We start from the raw sequence: 12,129 nt of genomic DNA, 5'->3' as shown, positions 1-12,129 counted from the left end.
TGTATATTGACCAAGACTTGCGATCAACCTAGTATCATGGACCGATAAGACAATACGATAAAGTAAATAAATTGCGGAGAAAAAGTTCAAAGGACTTACTTTACCAATAACCGGGTGGCAATCACATAGACATACGCATGCTACGTGGCACGATTTCTACTCTAGAAGGCTTATCAAAGTGGAGCCACGAGGATGATCGGACTAGCTGCGGGCATGCGGACTAAGTCGGGTCCTCGTGACTCCAGCATCATCAAAGAGCCGACCCATGTCGCGGGCATGTGGACTGAGGTGGTAATCTCTTTGACATCAAGAAAGAAATTTCGGGATTGAGATGGGCAACTCGTACTGTAGGCGGACGGTCGGAGTGGTATCCATCTCAATACCGTCTTAGGTGATCCTATGCGGCCCAGGTCCGGCGATAGGTTGTGTGTGCTAGAGTGTAGTGAAAATACATAAGCATGCACGACAGTTTATAACAAACACCGCTTCTATATCAAAATTAAAACATTCAATTTCAACACCTCCCTGCAAGACAATGGTTAACAAACACTCCACCCCTTATAACTCCCATTCTGCAAAAACATTTAACACTTTAAACGTTAAGGATGTACCTGGAATCCTCGCTGCAAACTAAAAAAATATTTTTTTTTTAAAAGAGAAAATTCGGCCTAAGTCCACTAAGAGTATTAACTCAAGTCCTCAGCGGAGTCGCCAAGCTATCGCGACCTACCCTCGGGTGCACTACCTTAGGGTTCGGCTAATGGATTGTTAAGTCTAGGCCTAACTTGGGCTCTCCCAAGCCCTTACCAATTCGCGACTTAATGTTTAAGTTCTTAACATGCAAATTGTTTCAATTGGGAGTCGCCACTAATCTATTTTTTGGTGGGTCGATTATAAACCTAAGTAAAGTATCGGGAGAATTACTTTACTCCTACGAACTAGAGATTATGGACTCGGAGACTTGATTACACTAGATTACTCTAATGCCCTTTTGGTACCTTTTCTCTTTTATTTCAAAAAAAAAATTGCAGGCAGCTTGGATTGATTTTAAACCTATCTACTAACATGCGAGATGATCATGCGGGTGCTCAACCAATGATATAACACACAATAATGCAAAGCAATAAATAAATTGCAAGATAGGGACTTACCTCAAAGCAACGAAAGCACCTGCAATGTTAGTTAGAAAATCACATAGACAACCCTAATATGATGCCTAATTAACACACAAATTTACTCAAATCTTTTTTAATGTTTTCTCTGATTTAACGAAAACTAAACTTTATACAATGCATGCTACTAGTCTAACATAACATGCGACATACGATTTACTTAAATGTCCTAATTCTGACAACAATTAAATGCACTATCTCTAATATGGCATGCGAATGAACCTAGACGTGAAATTTCTAATGACGAGAATTAATTAATATGCAACTACTCTAATATGACATGCACGTGGTGTTTTTTATATTTTTTTAATTTAAATTCGGAATAAATAATTAGCATAGTTCAAACATGTAATAATTATATCTAAGAAAAGAATCTAATTTATTCTAAGAAAATAATCAAAATTTATCCTAAACATGCAATATATTATCTACTCAAATTTTACCTAATCTTTTTGTGTTTTTTTTTAATTTATGGAAAGACAATCATTTCAATTCAAACAAAAGACGGAAAAAAATAGCAATGAACACGACACCCAATCAAAAGAAATATTATCCATATCCCTTTAAATTTAGAAAGAATAGATTGACGAATTATATTTCGGGCATGAGGATCGGATTGGCCAATCTTCCGCACAATCGCGAATCATATCTCGGGCGGGAAATCGGACTGACGATTTTCCGTGCGATCGCAAGTCATATTTTGAGCATGAAATCGGACTGTCGATCATAAGCACGTTGTGAAATTAGGAAATAATTCCTAATTTAAAGGCTATTCGAGAACTTATTGGATACGATAATATTACTCAAAGATTCGTATAAGATTGCAATATTTCAAACAAGGAAGCAATATATTTAAAAGTCAAATTAGATGAGCTTTTTACCTAATTTGAATATTTTCTTTCCAAGTTTGGACCGGCGGGTGGTGGCAGGTCGGACTGGCGACGGATCACGAGCAGCTCGTCTCGATGGTGGTTCACAGACTCCCTGTGACGGCGGTGGACTCGCGGTGGGACCCTAGAGAAGTCCAATGGCGTGTAATCTCGATGGAGAATTCGTCCAGCAAGTTTGGAGGCTTGTCACTGCACCGAAAAAGGCAAACCAATGCCCAAAAAGCTGCAAAAAAAATCAAACACAGCGTTGACTAAATTTAAGGCACCAAGCAGTAGTGTTGGTGAGGTTGGTGTTCTACCGAAATCTGCTGGTCCCGTCTAGAAAGCTTGCAAAAAACTCGGCAAGGGTCGTTGGACGAAATAAGGATCAGTCACAACCAAGCAGAAATTCGCTGGGCTTGGCTGGAACTCGGACAAGGAAGACTTGCGATAAAAACTCAAACAAGAGCCATGGCTTGATCGATGGAGGTCCCAAGCACGTCGGGAAATTGGTGGGTGCTGGTCCTTCGCTGGAAAGGACGCTGGAGATCAGCGGTGGCAGCAGGAGCGGGGGGAACCACGGTAGCTCCGGAAGCGGCAGCAGCGAGAATGGCTCGCCAGGGACAGTAGCGGCGGCGAGGCGGTGGCGTCAGGCAATGCGGGGGAGGCGGCGGGGTATCGCGGATGCAGTGGAGGGGCGGCGCAGCGCAGTGGCTGCACGCGTACGCAGCCGACTCTCTCTCTCAATCTCACGTGTGCTTTTTTTTTTTTTTTTCGTAGAGACCCCCCGTTTCTTATCTGTAGGAGGTCCTTTTATAGGTGAGAATGCCTGGGCCTTTTTTAGAAAGAGACCCTCTCAAGAATATTTAAAACATATTATACTTTGGCTTCTTTCCTTTTTGTTTGTGCCCATGACGTCAGAATGTAGTTCCGAATATATATCCCCACGTTGACCGATTCCGTTTTCCTCTTCTTGTATCCTTCATATGTTTTTTCCTTTGCACAAAGATACAAAGAAACAAAATTTGCTGATACACTTCTTCTTTCTCTCCATGGATTAAAGATATGTGCGGATAGGATATTACTCTCTCCTATCTTCAGAGAATACGGCCAAATATAATAAATCCCCCTTCCTTCTTGGTCTTCTATGTGGCCAAATATATATATATATATATATATATATATATATATATATATATAAGATCTTTTACAACCGAAGATCACACGTGCAAAACATGTGACTTTTGGTCATGGGCTTGATTGAATTAATTTCATTTAAGTTCAGAACCATTCGCTCAAGTCCATCCGCCATCTATCCAATAAATGTGTAAACTATATGGGTCTAATTAACTATTAATGAAATGCTCCTAATAGCTATATCCAATTTAACTAATATTTTTTGTTTAGGGGTCGAGGTCGATCCCTAATTTTTATATGCAATAAACGACTTAATGGGTTGTCAAAATTTAAGTGTCAACATCTAGCAATCTAGACTCACCAAAACTCATTCTAGAGGTTCAAACTCATATGAACAGCAACTACACGACCAAATCGTTCTCTCCTATCGCCAACCAGCCAACTCATTGTCCTATCCAAGACCCAAAATCAACATGCAAACATTATCACGGTTAGTATAGAGTGAGAGAGCACACTTCCCTTGCCGGCGAGTGCGGCGATCACAGCATGCGGCCTTAGCGGAGAGAAAAGGGCACGGCGGCGGTGGTTTCTGAGCTTGCGCGGCTGCTGGTGGTGGCGTGGATGAACGGGACGGCGGAGTGGATGGCTGCTGGTCGGACGGTGTCAGGCGGTGGATGAGTGGCTAGCAGACTCGAGCGGCAGCGGAGCTTCGGCGGAGAGACGAGCGAGAGAGAGGGAGTGAGAGAGTGAGCTGGTCGGAGAGTGTGAGAGAGAGTGAGCTTGGAGGGAGTGAGCTGGGGGAAACGAGAGGGAAAAGTAATATGTGGCTCTTCATCTTCTCGCATGCATTCAGACAGTCCCAACGTGGGGCACCACCTGGCAATTCTCCTCTGCCACGGCAGAGGGGAAGAAAAAGAAAAAGAAAAGAAGGGGAAAAAGGAAGATGAAGGGACGGTGGTGGTGGAGACGATCCGGCACTGAGAGAGGGAAAGAAATAGAGGGAAAAAAATGAGAGTAAAAGGACTTGGCAAGAAGTCGGCTCACGCAAATGACGTGATGTCGGAGTTAGTCGACTCAGTGGCAAATAAACCCAAAAATTAAAATTTACGATTCCAAAAACGACGAAGGCAGCATTAGCCTGACACCCGAATTTCCAATTTCACTTTTTCTAATTTCCGTTGACGAGCGCCCCAATTCATTAGGGTCCTTCATTCTTTTGACCATATCAAAGTTCGGGATGTCACAAGTTTTATCTCGCGTCAGTCAGAAGTGGCTTACCAAATCTAAGTAAAATCTAAGTATTTCTATGTTTCTTTCGCCTATATGTATTGAGTTCACATATTTTGGACTTTCATAATCCTACCATTCTTTGAGTTAGATTATAGTAGGAGAAAAACTAAGCTATGATCCGTTTTTCTCTTTAACGACGTAGGCTTCTATAATAAGTAGGACTATGTATCGATAATGTTCAACATTCATCCACAGTATTTGCTATTTGAGATATGACTTACTACGACGTCGTATCTCATGATACTGGAAAAATGGTCCACTCAAAATAAGGAAAATTCAAAATAAGAACTCGAAGTGCTCTCATTTTCTCAAATAAGGGCCTGAAGTGGACTTTGTGTCAAACAAGGGCTTGAAGTGGCTATAATAGTTTCAAATAAAGGTCTCACCGCACCGGCTCGCCGACCGGCCAAATTTTTAGGCCGACCAAGGGTATTTTCGTACAAATATAATTTTAATATAAATTTTATTTAGATTAGATTAAAAATTTAAAAAAAGAAAAAGAAAAACAGGGAGCTGGCTAGCTAGCCCTCCCCGCCTATGGCCGCCCCCCATCGCCGGTGGGGCGGCGGCGATGGTTTACTGGCCCTCACCCAGGTCTACAAAAGGCAGTGACCTTCGCCCAGATCTGGGAGAGGGTCGTCCCCCTCTTTCGGCTCTGGTGGCCCTCGCCTTTGGCCGGCAAGGGTCGCCAGTCATCGTTGAGACGTCGGCGACCCCGTTAGCCATCGCCACCGCCCCACCGGCGATGGGGCGGCGGCCATAGGCGGGAGGGCTATTGCCAGCCCGCCCCCTTGTTTTTTTCTTTTTTCTATTAAACTTTAGCTTTTTTTTCATTTTTGAGTTTGTTTTTTTATGAAAAAAATAGAAAAGGTAAAAAAAAAAAAGAAAAAAGGAAAAATATTAAAAGACGAAAATGCCCTTGACTCTAGTGAGATCAGGCCCCTTTTTTAGACTAGAATAGTCACTTCAGACCCTTATTTGAGACAAAGTTCACTTCAAGCCTTTTTTTGAGAAAATGAGAGCACTTCTTGTTCTTATTTGGCACATGGTTCACTTTAGGCTCTTATTTGAGAAAATGAGAGTACTTTGGATCCTTATTTGAAATTTTCCCCTCAAAATATTCTTGTTATTACTTATATTCTCCAAAAAAGTGGATCATGCTCTTTTGCTGAGTTTCATTGTGGCCTACACTCTATCCGTTCACAATTTGAGATATGAAATATTATGGCATCGTAATCTCATGACATTGGATGACAGTGTCGCACCTAATAAATTTCGTAAATAATTATCGGACACGTGATGTATATGTCAGACATATAAAATAAAACTTTCGTTTAATATATGCTTTATTTTTTAGTGGAATATTTCAAGATAGGACTATTGAGCATACTATAGGGTTTAGATTGTCATGTGAATTAAAAAGTACACTGTAAAGCTTGTGATGCCCATCTGTAGCCTTCTTGGCTGCTTGACCTGCCTGCTTTGTGTTCCATTAGTTAATGTATAACTACCAGACTTTGTATTTATTCTATAAAGTCTTATTTGCCTAGCAAACAAAGAAAAGTAGACAGTATTCGAGAAAAAGACCAAAAATCCTAATATATTCAAGAATAAGAGCAAAATCCCAATTCTTCCCTTCTATGGCAAAATAAAAGGTCATGACTCACTCCCTGCCATCGAATCACCTATGAGGATTGGTGGACTTAATCTGATTTATATTGAAAACAGTAGGTTCCATGTAGATCCTACACGGGTTTCTCCAAATCTGACGGTTTAGATTGAATTGAGTATATATACTAGGTCTATGGGATACTTACAACTGTATAAGGTAAATTCTACACTCCATGGTCCAAAAAGTGTCGAATGCAATCACCAAACCTGTCTTAGGGGGTGTTTGGTTCAGCTTTGGGAAGGGGCTTTGAGCCCCGAAAGCCCCTTCCTAAAATGCTGGAGTGTTTGGTTCAGCTTTGGGAAGGGGCTTTGAGCCCCGAAAGCCCCTTCCTAAAATGCTGGAGTGTTTGGTTCAGCATTTGGCCTAGCATTGGCCAAATGCTAGCATTCCACGAATGCTACTGTTCACCAATATATATATATTTTTTTTTGGTTTGAAGCTGTTCTTCACCAGGCAGCCGGCGAGGGCGGCCGGCGAGGGAGAAGGGCCGGCGAGGTCGGGCGACCACCGGCGAGCCAGATCTATCTCGCCGGCGGCCGTAGGCCCTCGCCGACGGCCGGCTCCGGCGATGGTAGGTTTTGTGTTTTTTTTTTAATAAATAAAATAATTCTCAAAGTCCATTTGCAAAAAAAATTTACCAAACACTATATTTTGGCCAAAGTAACTTTACAAAATATTTTTACCAAACACCATTTGCATTTCCCCAATGGGCTTTCACCCAAAGGTATTTGCATTCCCTCAAGTAGCATTTTCAAAGTTGAACCAAACAGGCCCTTAGTCATGCTGGCTTTTTCTTACGAGTAGTTCATGAAAATGTTTTAGATGGTGTGTAAACACAGATATATTTATTCGAATCAATCATTCGATGTTAGGTGACCTAAATCTTTTATGTTGTCTTTCAATATAACGACGCGGCGTTTATGGAGTTTTCAGAAATGGTTCTCACAAACTCATCCATGGCCCTCATAACCCCTTATCATTATCACCACCTTCTGTCACAACTTCCCTCATTTTGTTCCATCACCTCATTGGCCTTCTTCTTTATCTCCCCATCAATTGATTGCCCAAGACTTGGAATCCTATTGTCTCATGATTGCAACATGAAAAAGATGACTTATTGTGATACAGATTATGTGACTTGCCCAATGACCAGAAGATCTATCACTGGTTTTCGCATTAAATTGGGAAGATCCCTAATCTTGTGGAAGACAAAGAAACAATCAACCGTCTCTTTATCATCAGCTGAATCAGAATATCGGGCTATGTCAAAAACTATTTGTGAGATAGTTTGGATATGAGGTTTTCTATCGGATCTTGGGGTACAAATTCATAGAGCGAGTTAATTATTTTGTGACAATGATGCAGCACTCAAATTAGCAGCAACCCCAGTTTTCATGAAAGGACAAAACACATAGAAGTTGATTGTCATTTCACTCGAGAAAGATTCAAGAAGGGATTATTACAACTCGAGGAATTGGAACTGTAGAGTAGCCTTCGGATGTAACGCCCCCACCTCAGGGTCATTAACGTGACGTCCCATTCGTTATTATCTTTCGTTACACACAAGCGGAAAGCATAATTTCGGGACAATCACATTCAGAACAACAGCGAAAATACGACCAGCAGCATCATGAGCAAACCTTGTATTTACAGGACAAGCAAACATATTTTACAAGCCAACTTAGCCGATTTTAGCCATTTACAAACAACAAACGTTATGGCTTGGGTGTCCTAAGCCCACTACTTCGGATTCACAGCTCCTAACTTTCCCCGAACTCCAACATGGCTTAAACCCTGCCTGTTGCCGCCGTCCGTTCGACCATCCTATGAACCTGAGAGGGAAAAACAACGGGGGATGAGTCGGGGAGACTCAGCAAGTGAAAACACTAATGTCAAGTGAGGATAAATCGATCGACGTTAACATGAGTCGGCCCTTACCGCACCAGCGTCGATGGCAAAGTTCATGCCGACAAATACTAGAGAACTCTAAGCATGGCTGTAACACGTGAACATCACTAGCCAAATTCCGGCTTCTATCTCGAGATATGAACGTCAAACACAAAACATAAACAAGCCAAAGAGGTAACCAATCAAGACCGAACACGGTCCAAGCAAACCACGTCACAACGCATCTCATCATCCTTTCCCGAGATTAGGGAATTCACTTACACAACGACAAACAAAACTAGAGAACGGGGTTCGAGATGGGTGAGCTCGGGAAATTTCGGGTTTTCTCCTTGCTTCCTTCTTGCTTGGCCGAGCAAACCTAGGCCTACGAAGGCCAAACCGCGGGCTCTTGGGTGGAAACGAGATGAAACACGGGCCGGTTCGGAATTTATTTGGGCGTGAGCTTCTCGGGTCAAAAGATGAGAAAACAAAAAACAAAAAGGGAGAGGAAGAAGATGGTGAGATTGGCGTGAGAGAGAAGGGTCTTTACGCGGGGTTCCCTTTCCTTATATGTAATGGCCGTTGCTTGGCTCATGGCTTAAGTCATCAAGGGATTAGGTCATGGCTTATGTCACTAAGAGATAAGGTCATTTATGCTCATTAATGGACTAAGCCTCTTAGTCAAATTTCATGATGGCATGTATTTAATGCCATTAATGGACTAAAATGATGAAGAGGCACACCTTATCTTCACCTCATTGGCTCTCTCTCTCTCTCTCTCTCTCTCTCTCTCTCTCTCTCTCTCTCTCTCTCTCTCTCTCTCTCTCTCTCTCTCTCCCTTCCTCTCGGCTTCTCTCTCTCTCTCCGTTTCTCTCTCCCCTTGGCCGAATGGCCTTGGTTATCAAGATTCCATTATAGAATCATTCCAGAAGAAAATATTTCAGCTTCTGCCACTATATGTAAAGCCTCATTTTCCCCTTCATATGACCTCCAATAAAAGTGTAAAATATCTCATTTGAAAGTTCAGAACGTATGCTTTAAGTCATCAGAAGACATCAAGTTGAAATTCCAACGTTCTTGTATAGAAAATGCTGAATCTTTGAAATCTGACAAAACCAGTCAGCTTTGCACTGTTCACGAAATCGGACTTGAAAACATAGTAAATGGACTCCGAAAATTCTCAAATTTGAATATGTCATAAAAAAGGCCTTTTATGCGGAACACAAATTCTGAATCTCTCTGTAAACACCATTTTTAGTAGCTCAAAATCATACTAAAAACAGCTCGCTGGAACAGAATTCTTGTTTCTCAAAGTAAGCTCTGTCCATAATCCAAATCATCTCGAAAAATTCCCAAATTCATATAAATTATAGAAAAGGAAGTTGTCAACAACTTTTGTGAAGGAAACTTTTCCAAAATCGGCCCAGAAAATCTTGTAGAAAATAAAGAAATGGTGAACATCACCGAAATACCCATTCTGGGCAGTTTTACAAGGTCCGAAAATCAGGCCATCGTACCACTCATATCAACTCCAAAAATTCTGAAATTAAAGTATGTAAAACCTCAAGATGTTTGGAGAACCTCTCAAGAAGGAAGTATTTGGAAATTCGGATCACAAAAGTCTTCCCAAAAATAACAAAACGAACGGGTACAAAGATCCGAAACTGGGTTTTCCAAAACGAGTAAAAATTTTGGTTCCGATTGGAAAACAACCAAACTTAAACCATAGCCATTTCCCAGGGACTGAAATTGAGGATGTTACAATTTACCTGCGGCTTCACAGGCCCAAACATCGGGATGTGACACCGGACATTTTCACTAAGCCTTTAATGCCAGAGACAGCATGCGTATCTACTAAGAAAGCTGGGCGTCTTTAACATATGTAAGCTTCAAGCTTGATGGGGAGTGTTGGAGAAAGATCTGATTTGGTTCTTGATTCCGATTCTAATCACGAAGATCAAGAATTAATTGATTCAGTCAATCGGGATAAAATAGGAAATTGTGTGATGTTTATTCTTTCTTTGATCTTTTTGGTACTATAAATATTGGCATTTACATATGCAGAATAGACAATACAACAGTACAATTTTCAATACTCCTTCCTTTACATTTTCTGTCAAATATTATAAGCTGGTATCCATAGAGTGAGCAAGAGCTCATAAAAGGGTGTATTAATTATACAAAGCACACAGAGATTAAGAACTTAATGAAAAAGCATACTACATGATATGCATTATTGTAAAGCTTTGGGCTTATACTTTCTCTCCGAGCCCACACGCACCCGCACAATGCAATGCGATCAGCATGTGGGCGCATGAGGGATCTTGCACTTGCTGGGGAGCTCCATCGCGAGCTTTGGGTCGACCCCGATCGAGGGCAAGATCGTCGAGTTCTTGTACTGGCAGAAGCACTTCAGGTCCGCGTGCGAGAGCCCTGCGCAGCACGCGCTCGTGGGCGGTGGTGGGTTCGGTGGCGTCGCGGCCGGCTTGCAGGACATCAGCTGTGCGTAGGTCATGTTGCAGATGGTCTGCGCGTCGGTGCAGCAAGCGATCGCGACCATCAATCCCAACAGAATTGCCGCCTTCTTGCCGGTTGCCTCCATCTTCTTGTTGTCTAAGTGATTACAGACACACTCGTAGTCTCTCTAATTCGAGGGTTATGCTTGCTTCTTGGCCACGAGAGAGGGAGGGATGTTTCATGTGCTTTATATAGAGAATCGATTAGGGATCATTTGGGGATTGCACGTGAATATATATTGTCTCTAAGTAGGTCACCACTTGCACTGTGGCGTCACTATGTGTACTTGTGGTTGCAAGAGTGGTCAATTTTCTTCGTTGATTTTTGTTGTCGAAAGGGATTATTTCGTTTGGTACATACGTTGTTTGTCTAGTTTTTCGATCGCATGAGGGCTTGATATAAGGAGAACGGCCACGTTTGGTGTTCCTTGGATTCTTGAACATTGATCGAACCGTCTTGTGACGGTGGAGATTCGTATTTAGTCCTCTTCCTTAGCTATCACGAGAGTTTAAGACAAGGTAATGGTAATCATCGTGATTAGACATTGAAGAACCCAGGTTTGGTTTTAGGAGCCACGTACGTCCATTAAACCAAACATTTCGTTTTCTACATTCTAATTGCGGGAATTGCAGCCACACCCTCGTGTTTTGCTCAATATATTAGTCAAGATGTCTCGCTAGTTGTGTTTTTCTCTATCCTTGATTAAAAGATCTCCTGCAACTCTTTTGATCGGTGGATTACAAACATTAGTATTATCTGCATATATAGTTAGGGTTTGCACTCGGATGATGTTCATATAATAACTCGCCAATCAACTGCCTCAAATCAATAATATATGGAGGAAGATACAGCCTGTTTTAAACTCCCTGCCAATTCATTTTCGTCCTGTGACCCGCTTGGGATGGAAATATAGTCACCATTCCCACCTCATGCCCTACACCTTGTATGGCAAGGCACTATTGCCATCCCAAATCTCGGTTGTAATTTTGGAGGCTATGTAGATTAACCAACTCCGGCTTTGTCATTAGGAGTGATCGGTTTCTGGGTGAATCGATATCTACCTTAGAATCGAACAGAACAAGGTCAGTTCCCAGTTTGTGGAACCGGGAACCGGCCCACCCGGCCCTAGAATTGGTAATTCATTTTTTTTATTTTTTTATTTTTGCTTTCTTCTATTCCCTACATTTGGAACTCCAAAAGTTTCGTGTTGCCTTTTGCTTGCATTTGGTGATGTTGCTTCCACCATTTACTAGAGCGATTGTAACCACATCATGTTCCAATGAATTCAAATGGTTTCACCTTTCATTTTGTTCTTTTCTGCATCAATTTGGGTTTGTCCGTTCCATGCGCATCTTCTCGGTTAAAGAGTTACAAGTGGCAATTTCCCAACATTAAAAGAAAAAAAAGGAGCATTATTTTTGGTTTTTCGTTAAATAAATGTTTACATGATCAGGGTTGCGGCGCTAATTGATGATTCACTAGTCTTCCACTAGTCATTACACTATTACATGGCATCATATCAAGAAATGTTAAATAATAAAAAAGTATATATATATATAACAAATTTGTAGTCATTACTCTATCT

At 41.6% G+C, this 12,129-nt stretch overlaps 1 pseudogene; it reads right to left on the bottom strand.

The window, feature by feature from the left end:
- Window positions 1-10,281: 10,281 nt before the first annotated feature.
- On the bottom strand, window positions 10,282-10,987 carry LOC130134956 (uncharacterized; annotated as a pseudogene).
- Between the last annotated feature and the right edge of the window lie 1,142 nt (window positions 10,988-12,129).

Source organism: Syzygium oleosum, unplaced genomic scaffold (genome assembly GCF_021117445.2).
Source record: "Syzygium oleosum isolate NSW1041296 unplaced genomic scaffold, Sole_v2.1 Sole_v2.01, whole genome shotgun sequence".
NCBI classification, from domain to species: Eukaryota; Viridiplantae; Streptophyta; class Magnoliopsida; order Myrtales; family Myrtaceae; genus Syzygium; species Syzygium oleosum.
The sequence above is the reverse complement of the archived record's forward strand: the minus strand, read 5'-3'. Positions and strand labels throughout refer to the sequence as shown.